Source organism: Mus musculus, chromosome 11, assembly GCF_000001635.26.
Source record: "Mus musculus strain C57BL/6J chromosome 11, GRCm38.p6 C57BL/6J".
Lineage (NCBI taxonomy): Eukaryota > Metazoa > Chordata > Mammalia > Rodentia > Muridae > Mus > Mus musculus.
The window spans coordinates 112,873,829-112,896,414 of record NC_000077.6 but is presented as its reverse complement, the minus strand read 5'-3'; the positions used below and the strand labels follow the sequence as shown (position 1 = coordinate 112,896,414).

The 22,586-nt window shown below is 44.7% G+C and overlaps 1 long non-coding RNA gene across 2 annotated transcripts in view; it reads right to left on the bottom strand.

Annotated features, from left to right (window-relative positions):
* Positions 1-2,027: 2,027 nt before the first annotated feature.
* Gm46301 overlaps positions 2,028-22,586 on the bottom strand; it is a 33,511-nt gene continuing 12,952 nt past the window's right edge. For both annotated transcript variants that reach the window (XR_001780360.2, XR_001780359.1), the window contains one exon: positions 2,028-2,096. This is a non-coding gene — a long non-coding RNA (predicted gene, 46301). The remainder of the gene's footprint in view (positions 2,097-22,586) is intronic.

Sequence of the window (22,586 nt, the reverse complement as noted above, 5' to 3'; positions counted from 1 at the left end):
AAGAATAATAATAAAAATAAAAATACTAGCTCATGAGACAGATAAAGATCTACTTATAAAAATATAAAGCATATTAGTTTTCAGTTACACACAGACATTAATTGCTCCAGGTGGGGAAGTTGGCTGTAACCGCAGTTGTTGAACTATTCTAAGTGTTAGTGATAACACATTAGCAATTGTTATATTGTTGTGGGGCTTTTCTTAATGCCAGTGTCTATTGACTTTAAATAAGCATTGGCTATTTTCAGTTCTAAGGTGTAATTTTGCCTGAAAGATGTTACTCACTGAGGCCAGAGAGACCGCACAGTGGTTAAGGGCCTTTGCAGCTTGTCTAGATGAACTGAGTTGGGTTTCTAGAACCCATGTTGGTCAATTCCCAACTACCTGTAAGGGATCTCATGTCCATTTATGACCTCTGCTGTCACCTGCACGCACATGACACGCCCTCACATAAAATTTCATGAATTACAGTGAATATACTGTAGAAGTTGAGATAGGAAATAAAAGATGCCACTTTGCTGAACTTATTCCCCTTTTGTTTAATTTCATTTTTGCTAAATAGTACCAGCCAGATCATGCCAACATTGTTGCCATAATGGTTAACTCTTGACCAAGCTGGCGTTAACCAATGAGGTGAAATGAAATTTGATTTCTGCTATGATTTGAACACTTTTTCCCCCTAAAACTTAAGTTCGATTGAGATTATAATGGTAATGAAAGGAATGAGGCAGTGAAAAGTAGGAGGGAAAGTGGGGAGTGTAATGGGGACCCAAAGAAGAGAAGGTTTACAAAGACATACATGCTTGAAAATATCACAAGTAAGCCCATCCCTTTATATGCTAACTAAAACCAAAAGAAGTGATATCTTTAAGAGGTCACTGGGCCTCAGGGATGAAAGAATGCCCATAGTTCTCCATCATCTACCCTGAGAATGGATTCTAGATAAAGGGGTGTGCTTAACCATTTCTACCTCTCTTCTATTTGTGCTTGCCTCCCACCATGTTATCATCATATGAAGATGCCTGACAGAAAATAGCTGCCATGCTCTTGGACTCCCCAGTCAGTAGACCATGAGACTCTTAATCTCAAGGTCATGGGTTCGAGCCCCACTTTGGGCACCAGATATTGCCTGTGCCCTGGACTACTCACTGCCCGACCCTCCCTGACCTTGGGGGTTGTAGGTGAGGTGGCACAGAGTCAACAACACAGAATCCAGGAGCAGGTGAGAAACACAGCAGCAAGCTCATCTGAGCACTCTTGCAAACTCTTTTAATGCCGCCCACCCACACCCCATTGGTCCCAAGAAAGCATCTCTTCTAAACAGCAGTTCCCAATTGGCTGGCATTATCTGCACCAGCAATCCTTGATGTCTCTGGCAGTCCTTATTTAGGTCCTCCCACAAGAGATGCCTTTGTGGCTGTGTGATCCCTGACATTTACACAGAGGTGGCCCCGGCATTCCTGTTACAATCCAGTCTATGAACATTCTGTTATAAAAGCAGAAAACGCACTAAGGCAATTTCTCTCTTGTTCTACAGACTATAATATAGTCATTAATATTCTTTGTGAGTTCATAAAATCTGAACATGAGGTTTAGTCTGCGGCCTGGCTTTGATGAAGAGATGCAACATTTTAAAGCCAAGAACTTTCACATCTGTGCTTGTACAATTCTTCCTAGGGAGGCACAATATAAATATCTATGCACCCCCAGATAGGGAATGATGAGAGACTATACAGTGATGAGTCCACTAAAGTCCAGTTTGGCAACCCACTGAGTTTATTTAAGGTTACTTACAGGAATACTGGGGGGCAGGGGCAGGAAGGTTGCTTATAAGATCAGGGATGATTCAAAGAAGCTACTTCCCTGGAAATCCCACCCCAACATGAGCAGACAGCTCAACAGCCTGAATGATTTCTTCTAGGCAGCGTAGATCATTGGAGTCTTCTCCAGGCAGCTCAGCTGGTCTTGGTGAGGAATCTTGTGAAGTTTAGATATTTCAGTTTGCCAAGACCTAAGACCTTTGTTTATTTCCTAAGTCATAAGAGCCTTCCTACAGGATAGAATGCTGGAACTTGGAAGATATTGCAGCATAATATCTGTAAAGCAAATAAAAGTAATTATAGTCATCTTCATCATCACCACCACCACCACTACCACCATCATCATCATCTCTGCCTCCTGGGTTGTTGAGAAGCTTAGAGGGAAGAATGAAAAAGAAAGTCTAGCAGTAGCTATGTCTTCAGGAGCTGCTGACATTTCTGTTCATTCTAATAGGAGATTCGATAATGAATAGTTATACAAAAATATTCTCATCGTTTTCCAAATGCATAAATGTACTAAGGGAGCTGCAAGCAATGAGTTCAAGGAAAGACATTTTGTTGATTTCTTATGGCAACATTTTTAAAAACATATCTCAAAACTTCCTGGGGGGGGGGCGGATTTTAAAGTGTGGTGTGGCTTCCTCCTGCATAGATAAATTCTGAGCTTCTTCTCTTAGGTCCAAATCTCTAATCTCTCTCAAATTTCCATTGCAGTTGACGAAGGATTCTTTCTACCTGAGCACTGTAAGATGTCCTTTCTACATTGCAGTATGCTAATGGAACATTCAAGAATGTTGGCACAGAGAACCCTGGTTGAGTTCCAATGGGCTCTGTGTGGGCATGCTGAGGGTACAATGTGTAGTGGATTTTGCAGACAAGTTCTCGCTGTTTACTGAAAATGCATCTTTGTTTGGTAGGTGCAACCCCAGAAGGCTTTGTGGGGCGTCTTGGATAGCTCTCACAGCATGAACAGGAGTAATATTGATAAGCAAAAGGAAAGCGATTTGGGCATGGGACAGGGATCAACAAAAATATCCTGTCAGGGGACCTTGAGGAAGTAAGAAGATATGATGCTACATTGAGAGAGCAGAGGCAGTTTGTCTCAGATGAGGACAGTGTAATGATCACAAAGAGCAGATAATAAGGGTAGGATGTGAAGGGCCCTTGAATGTCCCACTAAAGAGCTTAGGGACTGTTGGGAAGGCCTGACACTAGGGATGGGAATGGTCAGTGTGCACTTTAGATGCCCTGGGCAAGTTGCAGCTTTGAGAGTGATGCTGAAAGAGAAGAGGAGGGCACGGAGAAGCAGAGATCAGTTGAAGTCTGCCGCCAGGTCCAGATCTGGGCTGATGAGCACCTGAAATGCTAGCCACAGGTGTGGGGAGGAATGGAGGCATTCGAGGCCGACTGTGGAGGAAATGCAATCAATAGGGCTTATTAGCTAGTCCAATATGCAAGAGGGAAGAAAAGGAGTGGACGTCCAGGTTTTGGTTTCAGTTGTCTGTATGTTACTGGAAGACCTGATTACACAGTGGAGGGTCCTCATGTGGGATCCCCTGGAGGAAGGAGTTGAGGTCCATTCTGTTCCCCTTGTGTTGACGTCGAGAGATTTATGCTGTATCCAGGAAGACAGGCTGACTGCCAGTCAGGTAGATGCTCAGTCTGAAGCCATCAGCACAGATCTGGGTTTCATCATCTGAGATGTTTTCTAGGGCACGGGAGCTTTGAAGGCAGCAGAAGAGACCTTAGGAATGTGGACTTTTAGAGACTATTCACATGGGTATAAAAATATAAGATCCCATGAACCTGGTCAGGAAGTAGAGATGTGGGGAGGGGCTGGGGAGGTGAATCAGCATGGCAGAAGCCAGAGGAGCCAAGGATATCCAGCTTGAGGAAGCCACCAAGAGGACAGAGGCATCCATGCAGCCCATGCGAAGCCTGCAAGCTTGCTTCTGGCTTTAATCTCTACAGAACTGCCAGCCAAATCAGCCATGTCTGTGCAGTTGGGGGACAGAGGGGTGCAGCCCAGCCTCCCTTCCTCTATATAGCTGTTCATAGGCCAGGCCTCAATTCAGATGTGACCTTTTCTGACAGAGCATGCCAATACCAGGTCAAAGAACTAGCAAGCAGAAGGAGCTTAGCAAATATGCTTGTTAAGAGCAAACATGTGAGAGGCTTTATGTCTCTGAGTACTGTGGTCTGTTAGGGCCAGAAAGGGGGTTTCAACTGCCGCCAAACTCTGACAAGGTGGAGATGGGCAGAGAAGGTGAGCAGCGCTAAGGAAGAAGGCCAGCTCTGTATACATGAGCCTCAGTTTCCATATCCACCAGTGACCTTCACCTTCAAAAACCGCAGCTGTGAAAACCAGGACGAGGACCTGGAGAAAAGTCTCGGCAGACGAAGTGCATGCACAAGCATAAGGACCTGAGTTTGGCTCTCACATAAAAAGCCAGGCTCACTGTCACCTGTCACTGTCACCTGTCATCCTAGGAGACAGAAGGACCCCTCGGCTGCTGAGTAGTCAGTCTAGCAGAGTCAGTGGTTTCTAAGTTCAGTAAGAGACCCTGTGTCACGGAACAATGTAGGGGGCTGGTAGGGTGGCCACAGGTAAAGAAAGGTATTTGTCACCAAGCTTACATGCCCATGCATACATAGCACATATATACACATACATAGTCACTGTCACCACCAGCACCACTAACAACAGCAGCACCACTGCCACCACCAGCAGCAGCTACACCAACAACAAACAAGTGGCTCAATCCAATTATGTTGAAATCGCTGTCACTCCCATCACCACTAATGTCCTACCTGTTCTCCATTCGTTGCCATCATGAGTCACTGCCTTGCCATCCCCATCCCCTCTGTGGTAGGCTGGGGTCTGGTATGCACCTCAGAGATAGGAACAGAAGGCTTCATGGGGCACAGCTGTACAAGAAGACAAGTGCTTCTTTTGACCTATACTTCCAGGTCCCCAGAGGATCTCTGCCCCCTTAGTGCGGGTGGGAAAGATCCTCTCGGTCTGATCAGTGGAAAACAGGAGTACTAGGGTGTCACTTTTAGGATTAGGCGATCCAAAGTCCGTGACTGTCACCTGTCACGCCATGTCTTGGTCTCACTGCAATGTAATTTCCAGAGAGGAAGAGGGAGAGAGCATACATTCATATGCATATACACATGAGCATGCATAGATAGAGAGATGCATAGAAAGATATGGGGACACTGGGCTAAGAAGATGGCCCAGGAAAGTTCTGGCCTGGCAATTACAGGGAGCCATGTTCAATCCCCAGAATCCTTGTTTCAAATACACAAACAAGCCAGGCAGCATGATCCCTACATGTTTTCTGGGTTCTGGGGAGGAAAGTGGATCACTGGGGCTCACTAACCAGCCAGCGTAGCCTACTTGGTGACTTTGAGGCTAGCGAGAGACTCTGTTTTAAAAACAACAACAACAAAAAAAAATACTAGATGGCCCGTGAAAAATGACATGAGGTTGTCCTCCAGCTTTCACACACATTGTGCCCATGGGCACCCATATCTTCCCATATATGGACACTTACATGTACTCACAAAGGCACAGAAATACTCACATACACACATAAACATATACATACACTCACATGCACACTCATACACACATACATACATACACACACTCTCCCACACATACACATATACATAAACACACTTATATACACTCACACATTCACACACACTCATACACACATACACACATTCACACATAATCACACACACACATACACATACTCAAATACACACACTCATACACACATGCATGTACACACTCATACACACATTCACACACACATACACACACATCCATACACACACTCATATACACATTCACACACACTCACACCTAATCACACACACACTCACATGTGCTCACATATACACATATACACACACACTCACATATATGCATGTGTTCATACATGTACATACATATATACACACAAATGATATAGGGTCACAGAGAGGAGATGACTTAGTTTAAGGAATTATTGAATGTACTTATGGAGGTCTGACGAGTTTGGAATCTGCACTTGATCTTAGCCAGATAGTTGAGAAGCCACGAGTCAAGCTCAGAGTGTGGAGGACAGAGAGGCTGGTACACTGGATCTTTGTGGGGAAGTCCCTTCTTTCTCAGAGGCGGCTGGACTGTATTCCAGTCAGCCTTCACTTGATTGGCTGTGGCCTACCACATTGTAAAAACTAATCCGTTTTACTTGAAGTCCACCCTCCCAAATGTTCATCTTAAAACATATATACCTCACAGAATTTTTCTAAAATAATTTATGACTAAGTCTAGAGGCACTTTGGCCCAGCCAAATGGGCACATACAATTAATTGTTCTCCTCAGACCCCCTTAGGCTGTGATCCATGCCTTTAGAGAGGCCCGCATGAGAACTGATGGAGACCTGGGGCTAACAGCTAGTAAGTTACCTGTGAGTGAGTCTGGAGGCCCAGCCCACCCAGAATCTATCTTCCAGGAATGAGGGCAGCCTGTGGGGGACACTAACTTGAGGCCCACAGGAATGATGAAGCAATCATCGTTTGTGGTTTTAACCTGTTGTGTTTTGAGTCAGTCATAAAGAGTTGTTAGTAGCTACGTAGGGATTTTCCCTACGTGTTTGTACCTTAAACATGGGAACATGTACCAGGTGCACCGTGCGGGGACCACCCAACATCTAGTGAGATGACTCAGCAGATGTCATGCCTCCCTCCTCTTATCTTCAACTTGGCCTATTTTGACTCACTTTGTAGATGGGGAAACTGAGTTACGTAGTCATCAGTCCAGACTCCCAGGGCAGGGTTGGCCCATGAGATCCACAGTCACTTGGGTGGACTGCTCCCACATCAAAGGCACCAGACATCTTTCTGGCTAGACCCCTCTTGCTCTGGGATGCTATCGAATTCCACATCGAAGCAGAAAATTATTGCATTTGGGGAAGGAATTTATTCTGCTCGCCCTCAGTGGTAGCCATTCTCCACGGGCAAGCCATCCATGTTAATAAACGTCTCACCTACCAGACAGCTTCAATAAGGTGAACCGCCTTTCGGAGGTTATGCCTGCCAGCTTCGCTTCACGGAGACACGAAGGCCTGTCTGAGAAGGCTCCAGAATATAGCTTGTTGTCCTGAAGAGACGACAGACCTGCAGTTTCTTCCTTTCCCTGATACTGTTTGCATTCTTAATGCCTCAAGGGTGACACTGTCTGTGCACAGACCTTATTCCCAATCTGCCTGTGCAGAACTCTAGCTCAAAAACCTGCTCTATGACAGCTATCTCAATTATTTATTTATTTACTCATACATTCACTATTTATTAAGAGAATCTTCAGTAGCACAGGCCGGACTTGAACTCCTGATCCCCCTGCCTCTACGTCTTGAGCAGTGGTGTTACAGATGTGTGCCACCTCCCCAGATGTGTGCCACCTCCCCACCATCCCAGGTTATTCAGGGCTGGGAACTGGACTTAAAGCTTTGTATGTACAAGACAAGCACTCTATCAACTACGTTCCTGGTCCTTGGCTATTTCATATCTTATCCCAGCAGGACAGGGTCGCTCCCCCACATGACAGGATGGGTAACGGAATCACAGGCTCTCTGAGGGTCATGCCATAAGTGAGCATGGGCTACCTGAGTGCCATTAGCTGACGGTTGACTGCAGTGTCCTGTTAAATGTGAGGTCTCATGTATCACTTTCAAAGTAAACTTTAGGCCTAGGAGTTCTGGAAACATCTCTGAGTTTCCAGTTCTCAGTACAGGAGGTCAATGGCAGTCTGTCTCAAACTTGGTTGTCCGTTCTGTACCAAGAAAATGGAAGGCAGAACCACAACAGTCTGAGATAGAATTTGACAACCAGAGAGAGGCTGGGAATCATTTGGATCAGGCAAATGAAGAAATATGACTCACTGGTATGGAGCCTCCCTATTGCATACTAGGCCCTGGGTTCAATTCTCCTCTCTGAAAAAGCAGTGGCCAGGGTCAGAGGTCTGGCAAAGACAGGGACATGGGCCTCACCCTGAACACATTCCTAACACCCTCTTTCTGTGGGCTAGGGTCTGGTGGCCCTAGGTGAGTTGGGCCTCTGCGTTGGAGGTAAGTCTCTTCCTGTCCCTTGGTTCCTTGTACTGTCTTCCCCCATAAACAATGATGTTTCCCTTCAAATTCACCAAAGCTGGTTTCCCAGTTTGGCGTGTGAAGAACTGACTCCAAGCCTGATTCTCTGGATCTGGCTTATTTTCCTCTCTGCTCTTTCTGACCTTACCTGTCACTCCTGGCTTCTCAGGTGTTTCACTGGCCCTATTTGATCCCACCCCTCCTTCTTTCACTCTGTCAGGCCATGACTGATCGGCCCCCTTCAAAGAGGAAACAAGATAGATGGCAGACAGAAAGACCAGGGAAGACGCACCTCCCTCCCAGCTCTCCCAGTAAATCCTCCACCTTCCTGGGAGGTTATGACATGGTAAGGACTCCTCCATCAGACATGCCAGATCCTGCCCCGCCCCCTTCTCCAGGCAGGCAAGGAAGGAAGGTTCTCCAGCGTAGAGAGGCGGAGACTCCTTTTCAGACCAAGAAAAATTTCTAGGTTCCCCAGCCCACCCTGAACTTTCAGAGTGCTTGGACCAGATGCAGGACTTGATTTCTTCTTACTGTCTTAAGTCAAATTCTCCTCTACAAGGGACTGGGGACGGTATTTCTTCACCATAAGAATATCTCTGTCCAAATCTTTCTCTTGGGTGATGTCTTCTACCTGGAGGTAGTGGTACATAAGAAAAAGAGCTGCCCAGGTAAATTTAAGATTTTGAGAAAGGATCAATAGTTTTCTTTAGTTACAAAAAAAAAAAAAAAAAAAAAAAAGGTCTCTGTCTCTCAAATACTGCATGGGGCATCCTATTGAAAGTGAGTGATTTCTTTTCATCTCTTTTTGCCAACTCTTGGAGTCCTACCTGAAGAGTCCGTTTACTTCTTCTGGAGTCTGTTTTTCTGAGGCTGAGTTTTAAAGCACGTTGTGGGGTGAGCATACCTCCCAGAGGACTGGGAAGAAATGGGTCTCCTATTTCAAATCTTCCTCAGGCACAGTGCAGACTGGTGTGGGGATACAAAGGGTGAATTCTTACAAGGCAGTGGTTCCCAACAGGGCACCTTTATCCCAGCAGGTACTTTGTAATACCTGAAGATATTTCTCTTTGTTGCAACAGGTATGGGTGCTACATGAAGGGATAAGGGGCACTGCTAAATGACACACACTAAGGAAAACACTACACACACACACACACACACACACACACACACACACACACACACACAAAACAAGACTCAAACGTCAGTAAGTTACAGTTAAGAATCCCTGGAAGAAAAGCAAGGATGGTGCTTAAAACGCAGGGTATTAACCAGGCATGGTGGTGCATGCCTCCAATTCCAGCACTTGGGAGGAATTTTACATCAATATTTATATCAATTCTGGCCTATTCTACCTAGAGAGCTGCAGGCCCAACAGGGGTCCACAACGATACCTTATCTCCAGAGAAATTAGTTAAGGAATTAATAAAGTTTTAGTTATAAATCTGCATCTTAAAAATTTGCAATCTCCAGGGGCTGGACGGGATAGAGTGAGCTGAGAACGGCTCATTCTACCCCTCTATCACAAAACAAGCTAGAGACCAATTCACAGGCCACTTTCTCTGGCTGCCTCTTAAAGGCCCTCTGAGGTTGATTTTGACGGTTTCCTTCCTCCCTCCCTCCCTCCCTCCCTCCCTCCCTCCCTCCCTCCCTCCCTCCCTCCCTCCCTCTTTCTTTCTTTCTTTCTTTCTTTCTTTCTTTCTTTCTTTCTTTCTTTCTTTCTTTCTTTCTTTCTTTCTTTCTTTCTTTCTTTCTTTCTCTCTATCCATCAAATGCATATAGTAGCGTTGGGGATGAGCAGCCCGTCATGGAATACCCTGATCCTCCTCTCTGCCATCCATCTCTCTGGGTACGGGCCTGCCAGGGCTCCACACTGACCCTGTGTCAGGGAAGGTTCGGTCGGCTCAGATGGAGGCAGAAAGAGCCTCTGCTTGCTGCCTAACTGGACACTTGGAAACGCAGAAGAGACCACAGATCCCAGGACGTTCTTACTGCCTTCAGGACTACGACCATTTTCCCACCAGCTAGGCTCCGGTAGCAGAGTGGGCGTTCTTTCTTGGGTTCTTATAACGTGGGGCAGGGACTGAACTCCGCCCTAGCAGAGCCTCCTCTGCACATTGGACCGGAAACCAGACGCATTCGTGGTGTTCAGAGCGGTCTCAGTCATCTTCCTTCCAACATATCCCCCATCCCGGCTTCCTTCTTATGCGTGTCCCGGAAGCCAGAAATAACTGCAAATGTACTAACTACCTTTCCCCTCTCCAACACCTACCCCCGTGCTGTGGGCAGGCACAATCCAGCGTAGACTATAAAACAAACACAGCCACTCAAACTAAGCAATAAGCAACTAACATGTGGAGGAATATGGCTTCTTCAATAAGATCAGAGACTTGGCAACTCTGAGCCAGAAGGGTTAAAAAAACAAAGTTCAGGAGTTATAAATTAGAATCTGTGTCCTGCAGCCTCCTCCACCTCCTCCTCCTCCTCCTCCTCCTCCTCCTCCTCCTCCTCCTCTTTCTCCTCCTCTTTCTCCATCTATGTCTGGAGAGGCAAGATGGCTTCTTCAATGGGACTTGTGACTTTTCCCTCCACCAAGCAGAAAGGGCCAGTGGCTACGGTAGACTTGAGTGGAGCCGCTTCCCCGGCCACCCTCACCCCCTCCCTCGTGACCCTCCCTGGGGGCTCCCCCTCTTCCCTGCTCCACCCTTTCCAAAAGATTTATAGGCCAGAGTGGCTTGGGAACAAACGCACAGACTTTAGGCTGATGTATTCTGAATACTAATGACAAGATACCGCTTTTGCACCTTAGGGGCAAAGCCAGGTCAGGCCTGTTGAACCATAAACCTTATTTATGGGCTTATAACTTCGCAGCTGCGGTAGCTACCCTCCAACTTGGGGCCTGAGATCTGCCTGGCTTCATAGATTCATTCCTACTTCTTTAAGGAAATTAAGAGGGCAGGGGCGAGGAAGAGGGGGGGATGGTAGTTTGGTCTTTGTGGCCTCTTGAGCTATTTTAGAGGAGAAGGTTAATCCAAAAGAAAAAGTGAGGTAGAGAAGGAAATGGGAGTGGCTAACAGTTTTGACACTTCTTCCCTGGGAATAAGGAGGGAGTAGGAATAATACCTCTGTTTGTTCAGGACATGTTCTATCTTCTGAATTTTTTACATATCCACCCCACCCTCACTTCCCTCCCCTACTCCCTGGCATTGGGAACTGAACCCAGGGTCTTGAATGTGCCATATAAGCCTTCTATCACTGTGTTCTATATCCCCAGCTCTGTATTTTATTTATTTGTTTGTTTGTTTATATTTTATTTATTTATTTATTTTTGATACAAGATCTCAGCCAGTTTGCTCAAACAGACATTGGTTTAACTCTGAAGTCCGGATGAGCCTTGAGATTCTGATCCTCCAGCCTCGGCCTCCCAGGTAATGAGGATCACAGGCATGCAATACCAGGTCCATCTTCATATTCCAAAATTATTCAGTCAACCTTAATTCTTGGATCACAGAATCCACGTCCCGTTGTGAAATATCTAGAGACTATTCCTTCCTGTTAATGACCTTCTAAGGCCTTCTAAGGGTCATGCCTGAGGCATCAGCCATTTGGCCACTTCCGCGCTAGGCGCAATGACACTGAGTTCTGCGCCTGCTCACTTCCTCTCCTTCAGTCTTTGCAGCTTATTCCCCGCCTTTGGTTATGTGCTGTGTTGGCTCAGGTTAATACGACACAAGAAAGCACCTAGAATTCTAGATCACATGTCCAATAAAATGGTTGGTTTCAATCACATGGACTTAACTCAAAGGGGCAAATGATATTGATGGCACCAGCCATTCAACAAAAGCATTGTCTATCTACTGTATTCAGGCTTTGTATCAGGAACACTATAGTAAGCAGGGTGTAAAGGCTGCCTGAGATGATCCTGATTGATGGAGAAAAGTCGTGTCCCATTGCTAAGGACACAATTCAGAGCATAACTGGATGTTTGGCTTCTTACCCCATTAGGTATATTTTAGTTTCTTTGCCTGTTGCTGTTATCAAATACTCTGACAAAGTCAACTTAAGGGAGATTCATTTACCATGACAGGAAAGTCAAGGGGGCAGAAGTTTGAAGCAGCTAGTCATATTCCATCCACGATTAGGACGTAGAGAGTGATGAACGCTTGCTGTTGCTCATATTCTTTTCTCCACTCTTGCAGCCCAGGTTCCTAGCCAGGGAATGGTGCTGCCCACAGTGGACAGGCCTTCCTATCTCCAATGGTGAATTAAAGATACAATGCCTCATGTGCTTAGAGGCCCATCTCCCTGGTGATTCTAGATTCTGTCAAGTTGACAGTTGACAGTAACCATCACAGATGTGAACCACAGGCATCCTTTAAACAGTGATGTAAAGAATGTTGGGTGAGTGTATGGATATCAGCCTCAGTACCCTGGGGACCTGCATCACCCATGAGATCCTTTCTGCCCTTTGGAAGGAATACAAGATACTTTCGAGAAGAGAGTTAGTACCCATGACCTTCAACAGAAGCTCAGATTGGCAGGGTCACCCAGGGCTGCTTTCCTACTTCTGCTCCCTCTCAGGTGAAATGTCCAAGTGGTCACAAATAGCCAAAACCTCTTTCTTGGACTCTCAGGGGCTACTCTTGCTCTGGTTTTCCTATGGTTTGAGTGTTTAGTGGATGTTTACTGCTGAAGGGACATAGTAGGATTTTTCATGTGTTCTTCGAGAAGTGTCACTTCTGTTTCTATCTCTTTTTTATTTACCTCTCTGGGAGTGGTAGGTCCCTTTGTGGTTAGAAGACTCTAGAGTCTAGAGGGCTACAGGGGCTATGGAAGGTCTTGGGAGAGAGACAACTGGAACTGATTTGTGCATGTGTGGGAGAGGGGGGAGGTAGTGGTGTGGGTTCACAAAGCCTTTCTTTCAGATAGATCGCATTAGCCATGAGAGTGCTATCTGTGGTGTGTCCTGCATACTGCACAGGGGAAAAGTGTCTGCTGAGCCATGCATTTTTCATGCTGTCAGATAAGTTAGTCAGACTAGGTCAGCATCAGAGGACAGAGGCTGTCCAACTGAGGGTAGATCGTGACAGAAATGGACTCTGTTGGCAGAGGACCTGTAGGACCATCTTAGAGGGGAACCATGTCAGAGATGAGCATTGTCAGGGGAGGATCATGACAGAAGGGCACCAAGAGGACCATGTCAGAGGAAGACAATGTGAGGACAGATATGTTAGAGGGGAACCCTGAGGACCATGTCACAAGTGGACAATGTAAGAGGTGGATGATGTCCAAGATGGACCATATCCAAGGTGGACCATGTCTGAGATGGACTCTGAAGACCACAACATAGATAGATAGATAGATAGATAGATAGATAGATAGATAGATAGATAGATCACATGAAAACAGCACCATGTCAGAGGTAGAACATGTCAGAGATGGACCAGGTAACAGGGGAATCACGTCAGAGAAAGAGGGGACTATGTGAACTCTGGTCTAAGGAGTCCCCTAATCCCAGTGAACACAGGAGAGAGAGATCAGCCAGCTTTAGTAAGTTTAGACTCTCTAGGACAAGAAAATAAGACTCAGAACCACACTCACATACTTATGGCACCTGCTGTACCGGGAAATGAAGATTCCATTTGGATAGACAAAGGATTAGACCCAAGTGCCTTGGGTCACAACACTACCACCAGAACTACTAGCCAGTATGCAGGCCTTCCTTGACTTCCTAGCTGTGTGACCTTGGAGAAGTCAGTTTGCCTCCTGAGCCTTGCTATGCAAATCACTGAAATGGGGATTGTGACAACAGCTATTTTATTTATCTTGCAAAGTGAGCACTGTATTTGTAAAATCTATATAATATTGCTGTTGAAAAAATAAAACACTACCAAAAAAAGTTAGTTTTTATAATTTAACATGACTTCATGGGCAGGACACCAATACCAAAGAGAACTTGTAGTCCACACAGATGTGTGGACTATCAGAGAGCTTGAGGACCCAGAGGGTTTTGTTATTGTTGTAGTTATTATATTTATTTTGGTAGTTCTGGTATATATATATATTTATATATATTAAAATATATATACATATATTTTTTCATTTCTATTTCCTATATGACTGGAAAAGTGGAATATCTTTTCACTAGTTAACTGGTTATTTAATTTTTCTTCTTTCTGATGTGTATCTGAGTCTCTTGTCTAGATAGCTACAGGTTTGTCTATCTTTTATATTAGAATATGAGTCCTTATGCTTTATACTTATAATATAGACTCTATCCATCTATGTATCTATCTATGTATATGTATCTGTAAAAAACTAACTTTTTTTGATAGTGCTTTATTTTTTCAACAGCAATATTATATAGATTTTACAAATACAGTGCTCACTTTGCAAGATAAATAAAATAGCTGTTATCACAATCCCCATTTCAATGATCTGTATATGTATCTATGTATTATCTATGTATGTCTGGATCTATCTACCTACCTACCTACCATCTATCTGTTTACCTATCCACTCATTTACCAATTCTGTTTATCTTTCTGGGTCTTGCTTTGTTGCCCAGGATTATCTCAAACTCCACCTCACATCTTTTTCATCACATTCAACTAACCATGGTCTGGGCATATAAACCTGCATAGTGATTATTAACTCCCATGAGGTTTTAATGGATTTACAAACTCTTCTTGGTGAAGGAAGTGAATGTAAATATTAGGAACTATAACCCCCAGGAGAGGTATGCAAGAGGTAGATGGTAGATGTTTAAAGCCTGCTATTGAGGGCTGTATTCTAGGCTTCAGACTCTGCTGTCTGAACAACCAACTGATGGGTGGATGAGAGACAAGGATATATAACCCTGGGAAGATGTTTGATGGTAACTATGACATTTGCTATGAAGTCCCTGTGAGCAGCATCTGCAAATCTGTGCTGAGTGAAAGCAGATAGCTTCTAGATAACACCCTGTGCTGTTGGCTGACAGTCACTGGCAAAAGGCAGAATGGTTGGGGCCATCTTTCCTTTACAGTGATGTCTTCTTTCCCCTTACAGTGAGCTTCATCTCTGCCACTTTGAAACAAAGAGACCTTGGTGGAAGATCTTTGCTCCCTCTTCCTTTACTACCCTGTAAAGCTCCAACATTGAGACTACCCAAGGAATATCTGGTTGGGAGGAGTATACCTTGTGGGGTGGGGATGCTCAAAACAATGATACAGCAGAATATTCTTTCCTGATTGCTTTGTGCTGTTTGTACACTAGGTTCAAGAACACGAGTATCCAGTCAGAAACCAGTTATTCAATTGTCTGACACCTTTCCTGGCACACAGTAGGATTGCACACACCTGTTTTTGCCTACTGTTTGGCTCTTGCATGCCCCTCTTGTTCCCAGTTCTGGTACTACAGTTTTTATGATGGTTACTGATACACGTCAACAGCTCCAAGTGTGACTGCTTGCCATTCTTCTTTTCTGTCACCAGTACTTTAATTTCCTCATCATTATTACAAAATACCCAGCCCGGCAACCTAAGGACAGACAGGTTTATTTTGGCTCGTAGTTGGAGGATATTATCTATGTGGGTGGAGAAGTTCTGGTGGTAGGATCTTGAGGTAGCTGAACATATAGTATCTTTGGTAAGGATTCAGAGAGAGATGGAGTTCAATTGACTGCTTCCATTTTATTTAGTCCAGGACCTCAGTCCATAGAATAATATCTCCCATATTCAAGGTAAATCTTCCTACCTCAATTAGCCCATAGACTACCCTAATCTAGAAAATTCTTCACGAGCATGCCCACAGTTGTGTATCCTAGGTGATTCCAGTTTCTATAAACTTGACAACTGATATTAACCATGTTATCCATTATTTATTCCTTAATTAAGCCATCAAATGTGCATTAAGCATTTCTATAAGAGGCTTGAGAGATAGCTCAATGGTTAAGATCACTGGTTACTCTTCTAGAGGATCAGGGTTCAATTCCTAGCACTCACATAGCTGTTCCTAATTGTCTGTAACTCAAGTCCTATGGGATCGGATGTCCTTTTCTGATGTGGTGCAGAGACATACATGCAGGCAAAACATTCATATACATAAAATAAATAAGGATTCTCCAAGACTCTCACCTCCTAATCTATTGCTTCGAAGAAGGAATTCCACTTAATGATGAGTCTCAGGGAGCGCTCTTCCTATAGGGGAGATGTTATATTTCCCAAAGCTTGCCAGAACAACTAGAAAAAAATTCTTTACCGTTCAGACTGTCAGAGATCAGGAAACTTTGTACAAAGAGCCATATAACAAGTAAGTATGTTGGGGTTTGAGGATCACATAGTTTTATAATTATTCAATCCTGGTGTTATGTGGTCATGTGTAGATGAGGAAACATGGTTGTAAGCCGATAAGACCCCATTATAAAAACAGGCATGGAAACTGCAAAATGTTAGTTAGAATGAAAGCCAAAGGTTCACTGAGGAGAGCGATAGCCCATGTTCATGGATTGGATAGCTCAATGTTGCTTAGGGGTCAATACTTCCTTCCTGGATCTCAACAGTCATTATAATCCCAGTTGGAAAACCAGCCATGTATTCTGTTAAATTGGTTCTATAGTTATTGGTAAACTGGTTCTAAAGTTTGTAAAAACAAACAAACAAATGAACGAACAAAGGCAGTGAATCTAGGCTCTGTAGCCCAATATTGAAGAGCCCATTTGGAAGACTCAGTCTCCAGAAATCATGCCCCTTACCAAGACTGCAGTAACCAACAGTCCTGATAGGAGAATGACCAATGGACCAACAGAGCCATGTGGAGAACTCAGGAAAAGGTGCACGCTGAAGAGATCAGTGGAGGAAAGACAATTTGGTGGAGGAGTAGATTTTAATCTTTTCAGCAAAATAAATCAAAGACCTTTACTAAATGTCAGGTGAAAACCCATTAAACTTCTAAAACACACACACACACACACACACACACACACACACACACACAAGATCCACAAGATCTTTAAGGCACTGGGTTGTGGTATACACGAGAGGAAAATATCAACACCAAATTTTATTAAAAGAGAAAACTTCAACTGTATCAAAAATAACTCCTGTAGGAAACATAAAAAGACAAGCCACAGAGAAAACCCTTCGAAAACACACGTGACCAAAACATCCAAAAATAGACAACTCTTACAACTTAGAAATGAGACAGCAAACTAATTGTTCTAGTGTCCTTCCTATTACTGTGACAAAGCACGCTGCAAAGCATCTTGGAGAAGGAAAGGTTCTGTTCTAGTCTACGGGTCACTGTTCATCAGGGAGGAAGTCACAGAAGACAGGAACTCAGGCAGGAGCTTGAAGCAGAAACCGGGAACACTACTTTCAGGCTTGCTTGCAGGCTCTTGCTTAGCTAGCTAGCTTATATGGCCAGGTCTATCTGCCCAGGGAATGGTGCCACCCATAGTGGGCTGGGCCCATCTATGTCAACTAAAAGTCAAGACAATCCCCCACCCTCACCCCAACAAACATGCCTATAGGCCAGTCTAACCTGGACAAGCCCTCAGTAGAGACTTTACTCTTAGGTGACTCTAAGCTGTGCCAAGTCAACAATCAAAGCTAATAGGACACTAATTTAGAAAATTGGAAATGGATGAAATCAGAGCTTCAATAAAAAGGATATCTAAATGGACCACAGCACATGAAAAGATACTCCCATCATTAACTTGGGACTTCCAAATTAGAACAGCAATATACCTAGTATGTATTCACTAAAATGACAAGACATTAATAACCAAAACCTCAGCTTTGGCAAAGATAAGGAGCTGTGATTCATGGCTGGTGGGAATGCCAAATGGCCTTGCTACTCTGCAAGACAGCTTGACTGTTCCTTATCAGACTAAGTTTGACAATATAGTCAGCCCATTCTTAGATGGCTTCTCAAATGGCTCAAAGCATATCTCCCACACAGAAAAAAAAAATGTTGCTGAGGAAAGAACTCAGGGATGGGGAAAGAGCTTAGGAATGAAGTGTAGGTGTAGGGTACTAGACACACACACACACACACACACACACACACACACACACACACACACACGCACGCACGCACGCACGCACGCACGCACGCACGCACTCACGCACGCACGCACTCTGCATGTGGATGACATTTTTACACATAATTGCCCAAAATTAGAAGCAATAAGAAAATCCTTCAGTATATTTAGCACACATAACATGCTATATCTACACAGTTGACTTATTATTATTTGTCAACCAAATGGAATAAACAACAAGCTGTCACTCAGCACAGGGGTCTTAGCTATGCATTGTCAAAGTGTCAAAGAAGCCAGTCTGAACGATCGCACAGTTTATGAGCCCAGGGGTATGAATCTCCAGAAAAGGCAAAGTTTAGGGATGGGGAACAGATCTGTGGTCTGCAGGGTCTTGGAGCAGAGGGAGACTTGGGCAGGTGAGGTATAAAACCTTTAGCTGATGACATCCTCCTGCTGACTGTGACATTGAGTGCCCGATGACAATAGATGTCTGTCAGAAGTCTACAGTTGGTGAGAAACTCGGGAGCTGAAGCACTTGCCTTGAAAGCATGAGGACCAGAGTTCAGTCCCCAGCACATGTGAAAAGCTGGCCATGGTGGTATGTGTCTACGATCCCAGAACTGGGGAGGTAGAGACAAGTGGATTTCTGGGGCCTGTGGGCCAGATAGGCTAGCCTAGCCTACTCAGTGAGCCTCTGACCAGTGGAAGACTATGTCAAAGGAGGTGGATGACTCCTAAGGAATGACATGAGGTTGTCCTCTGACCTCTACAGGCACACATATGCATACATGTACCCCCCTACATACATGCAAAACAAGAACAAAAATAGCCAACCAAACAAAAATCCTAAAAGAACATCAACAAAACAACCCCACAAAAGAACAAAAACCGAAAATCAAAAACCCAAACAAACAAACAAACAATAAACAAGTCAAAACCAAACCAAACCGAATACACCTTGATGGCTTCAACTTACAAGAATTATTTAAGACTTTGAGAGAACCCAGAGTGGAATGCAGACTGTAACCAAAGGATCTACATGTATTACAAATCACAAATGGACATTAGAGACTGAGGTCAGAGAACAGGTACTAACCTTGAGCCCATGAAATCTGGCTAACAACAACAAAAAAGAATCATATGCAAGTTCTGTTTTGGTAGTTTTATGTCCCCATAGAATAGCAATTCTAAAGCTGTCACACATGTGTGCTGCAATGGGACAGTTAGGCCAAGAAATGAAGATGGGAGAACCAGGTATTAGTGCTGAAGATAGATATAGTATGGGCTTATATTTCTCTCTTCATGGACACAGATGATTACACGTCGAAATAGCCATAGAGACACATACACACACAGGTGTGCTCCACAGATGACAGACGCCAGCAGCAATACCACCCCAGGAGCACTGAGCACACAGCACCCAGGGTCTTGGTTCTAAAGGCCTTCGACCAATAGAAAGTCTTTGGGGAAGCAGCTGTAGGTTTCTAGAATGGTTGTGGAGCATCTTTTGTGACTGAGTGTTACAAACAGCAGCAGCAGCCCAAAGTCCCTACATTCAGCAGAATATCTCACAAGGGGGTGGAAGCCACCTGAGGAGGCTCCCCATGGAGAAAGCTGATTGAATTAAAACAAATGAAGCAATATCCTATAATCCAGTCTCAAAATATATAGCCTATAATCTGTATGGACTTAAATATTCCCCGGGGCATCAGAAAGATACACACACGGGATTAAACATAAACAGAGAGCAGAGAAATCTTCCCTGCAGAAGTCCTGACAATTTGTATAGAAGGTTTACCCTTGAGGGAATAATATAAAAAAATCTGCCCTCCCTAAGTGTGGGCTGCACACGCGTGGTGGTCTTCCTTCCAGAGGGTGAGGTGTGGAAAGAGGAAAGGAAGACACTGTGCAGTGTGGAAAACTGTCAAAACAGCCAGGCGGTCCTTCAGCCACGTGACCTAGTTAACCTCTACAACAATGGGTAGTGCCCCTCCTCCAGCCCCTCCCTCCTGGTCTGCTTAAGAACTGAGGGTTCAGGGTCTCTCTGTAGCTCTGGCTGTCCTGGAACACTGCGTAATCTAGGCTGGACAGCGATGCGCCTGCCTCTGCCTCCCAGGTTCTGAGACTAAAGGTGTGTGCCACCAAAGCCTGGCTCACCGAGCAGCCCTTTAACACTTTAATTTTGAGACAGGGTCTCAACTCTGGCAGGCAGGATGGCTTTGAACTCTCTCTGCAACTCAGGCAGGCCTTAAATGTGTAATCCTTCTGGCTCCGTTTTTTGGAGAAGCTGAGATTACAGGCCTGTGCCACCAGGCCCGGCTAACAGGGATAAATCTTACTTTATGTATGCATTCCTGATGTTCTGAGAATAGCCTCTTATAAATCTGTAGGGTTTCCCCACCCCCACCCCGGACCCCCAAAACACATTATCCTGTGTCATCAGGAGAGAATCAGAAAAGTTCCAACTGAGGGCCAGTCGCCAAGACGCTGACTCTTCTCTTCCTCAGAATGACAAGCACCCTCAAAAGCAAGCAAAGTAGGGAATGGCCATGACTGATGGGAGTCTGATGAGGCATGATGGGAAATGCACTGTAGAACCTGTCAGATGTGGTACTGAAACAGAAGTGGCAGGGATGTGGCTCAAATGTGGACTTAGCTAGTAACACTTCTCAATAGATCTACCTGTTAGCAATGGTGAATCCACCCATCAATGAGACTTTGGAATAGAAGTTGGAAGACAGACAGAAAACATCTGTGTTATATTCTTATTAAATTTTGGAAATCTGAAACTTGGGGTTTTTTTTTTGAACGTTTATTTAAAACAAATAATTAAAAACAAAAACAGAGAAACGGTAGAGAGCAGGTTGTTTGGGCCCCTGTTACAGTGGGCTGGGCCTGGTCTCGATGTTTACAAATCTGGATATTGTGGAAACCGTCGGAGCAATGTTCTAAGGATTTTATTTTCAAAATCAGTATTGAACATGTTGAGTGACCCTATAAAGTCTTCGCCCTGTCTGTGTCCCAAAGCATTCTCTCATTCCTGGTGGCCTAGTGTCATCATTTGTATTAGTTTCATGCAGGTAATTTAAAAAAAAAAGTCTGCCATGTCTTTCCCCTACACAAGCAGTATTGCCCCTGGGTTCTAGGAATGAAACTCAGGGCCTTGCACTTAAGGTGGCAAGTGAGCGATTCACCAGCAAAGTCTCCTAAGGTAAGACTGGGCTGGAGTTCACGTGGTCTAATCTCCTATACTGGGCAATTGCTGTGTCTCCAGTCTTCACCGCTATCAGCCTGCTTCAGTGAACTGTCTTGTGGGGGTCTATATTGATAAATACTTGCTCTCTACTTCAAGTGAATCAAATCAGAACTGCTTAGGGAAGGGTTTCAAGTCTTCTTAGGTTTAAAACATCTTCCAGGTGTTTTAGTGGGGCCAAGAGCAATCAGCACCCACACAGTACGAACACATTCTGAGAAACAAGAGGCTCTGACATCATCCAGGGGAGATGTCAGAATCCCTAGAGAGCGGGATGCTCATGTATCTCATGTATGAGACTCTCCACAGGAAGCTGGATTAGGTCAGTAGGAGTAGAATCCCGAAACATCCATTTTCAACGTTGTTCGGGTACAGTTAGTGATTCTAAGTCCCTTTTAGGGTTAAGAGTCACAGATCTCGTGTGTGTGTGTGTGTGTGTGTGTGTGTGTGTGTGTGTGTGTGTGTGTTGAGGGATTGAGGGGTGGGTTGCATTCTATTAATGAAAATTTTGTGTGGATGTAGGATTGTCTCCAAAACTTGTTTCTGCTTCTCTGCTCGGCTCCTCAGATCTTCCCTGGAAAGCCACTCCGAAGCAGGTCTAGGGCAGAGAGTGAAAGTGGGTGGCAGTGAGCTCCTCTGTGCCAGCATGGGGCGGTGGGCTCATCTCTGCCCACAGGCAGTGTGGGTATGAAGCATGCCTGCTCTCAGAAGGTGCGCTCTGTCGCCCATCCGTGAATACTGGCTTAATATTTGACCAGGCCTTGAACTTTCATTTCCTTCCGGCTGCAGCTTTCCCATTGTAGAGCCCCGGAACACTCTGGGGACCCTGGAGTGTAAATAAAAAACGTCTCCTTCCTTGTCCTTGTAAGATTTCAGTGACTTGGCGTGGAATCTAAGATCTGACTTACTTCGGACATGGCTCTCTTGTGTCACGAGGAAGGATGAGGGGAATCAGATGGTTAAAACCGAAACAAAGAGAGAGCCTTAATCATTGGCATGGGTTGAGTGCTTCCTTGTAAACCTTGCCTAAAGATATATGAGATTGTATCATCTCCATCTGACGGTGGGGAACTGCTGGATAGGAAGGTCCAGGAATTGGCCTCAAGGAGCCAAAGGCAGGTTGTGTCAAAACAAGGTCTAGGGATGAGGTGATGGCTCAGCTGGCAAAATGTTTGCCACACAAGCTTGAGAGCCTGAGTTTATTCTCCAGAAGTCATGTAAAAAAAGGCAGGCCCGGTGCTATGGGCTGTGGAGGTAGGGATCACAGAGGATCCTTGCGGTTGATGCACCAATGTTTCCAGGCTTAGTTAGCAAGCCCCAGGATCCAGTGCAAGGCCTTA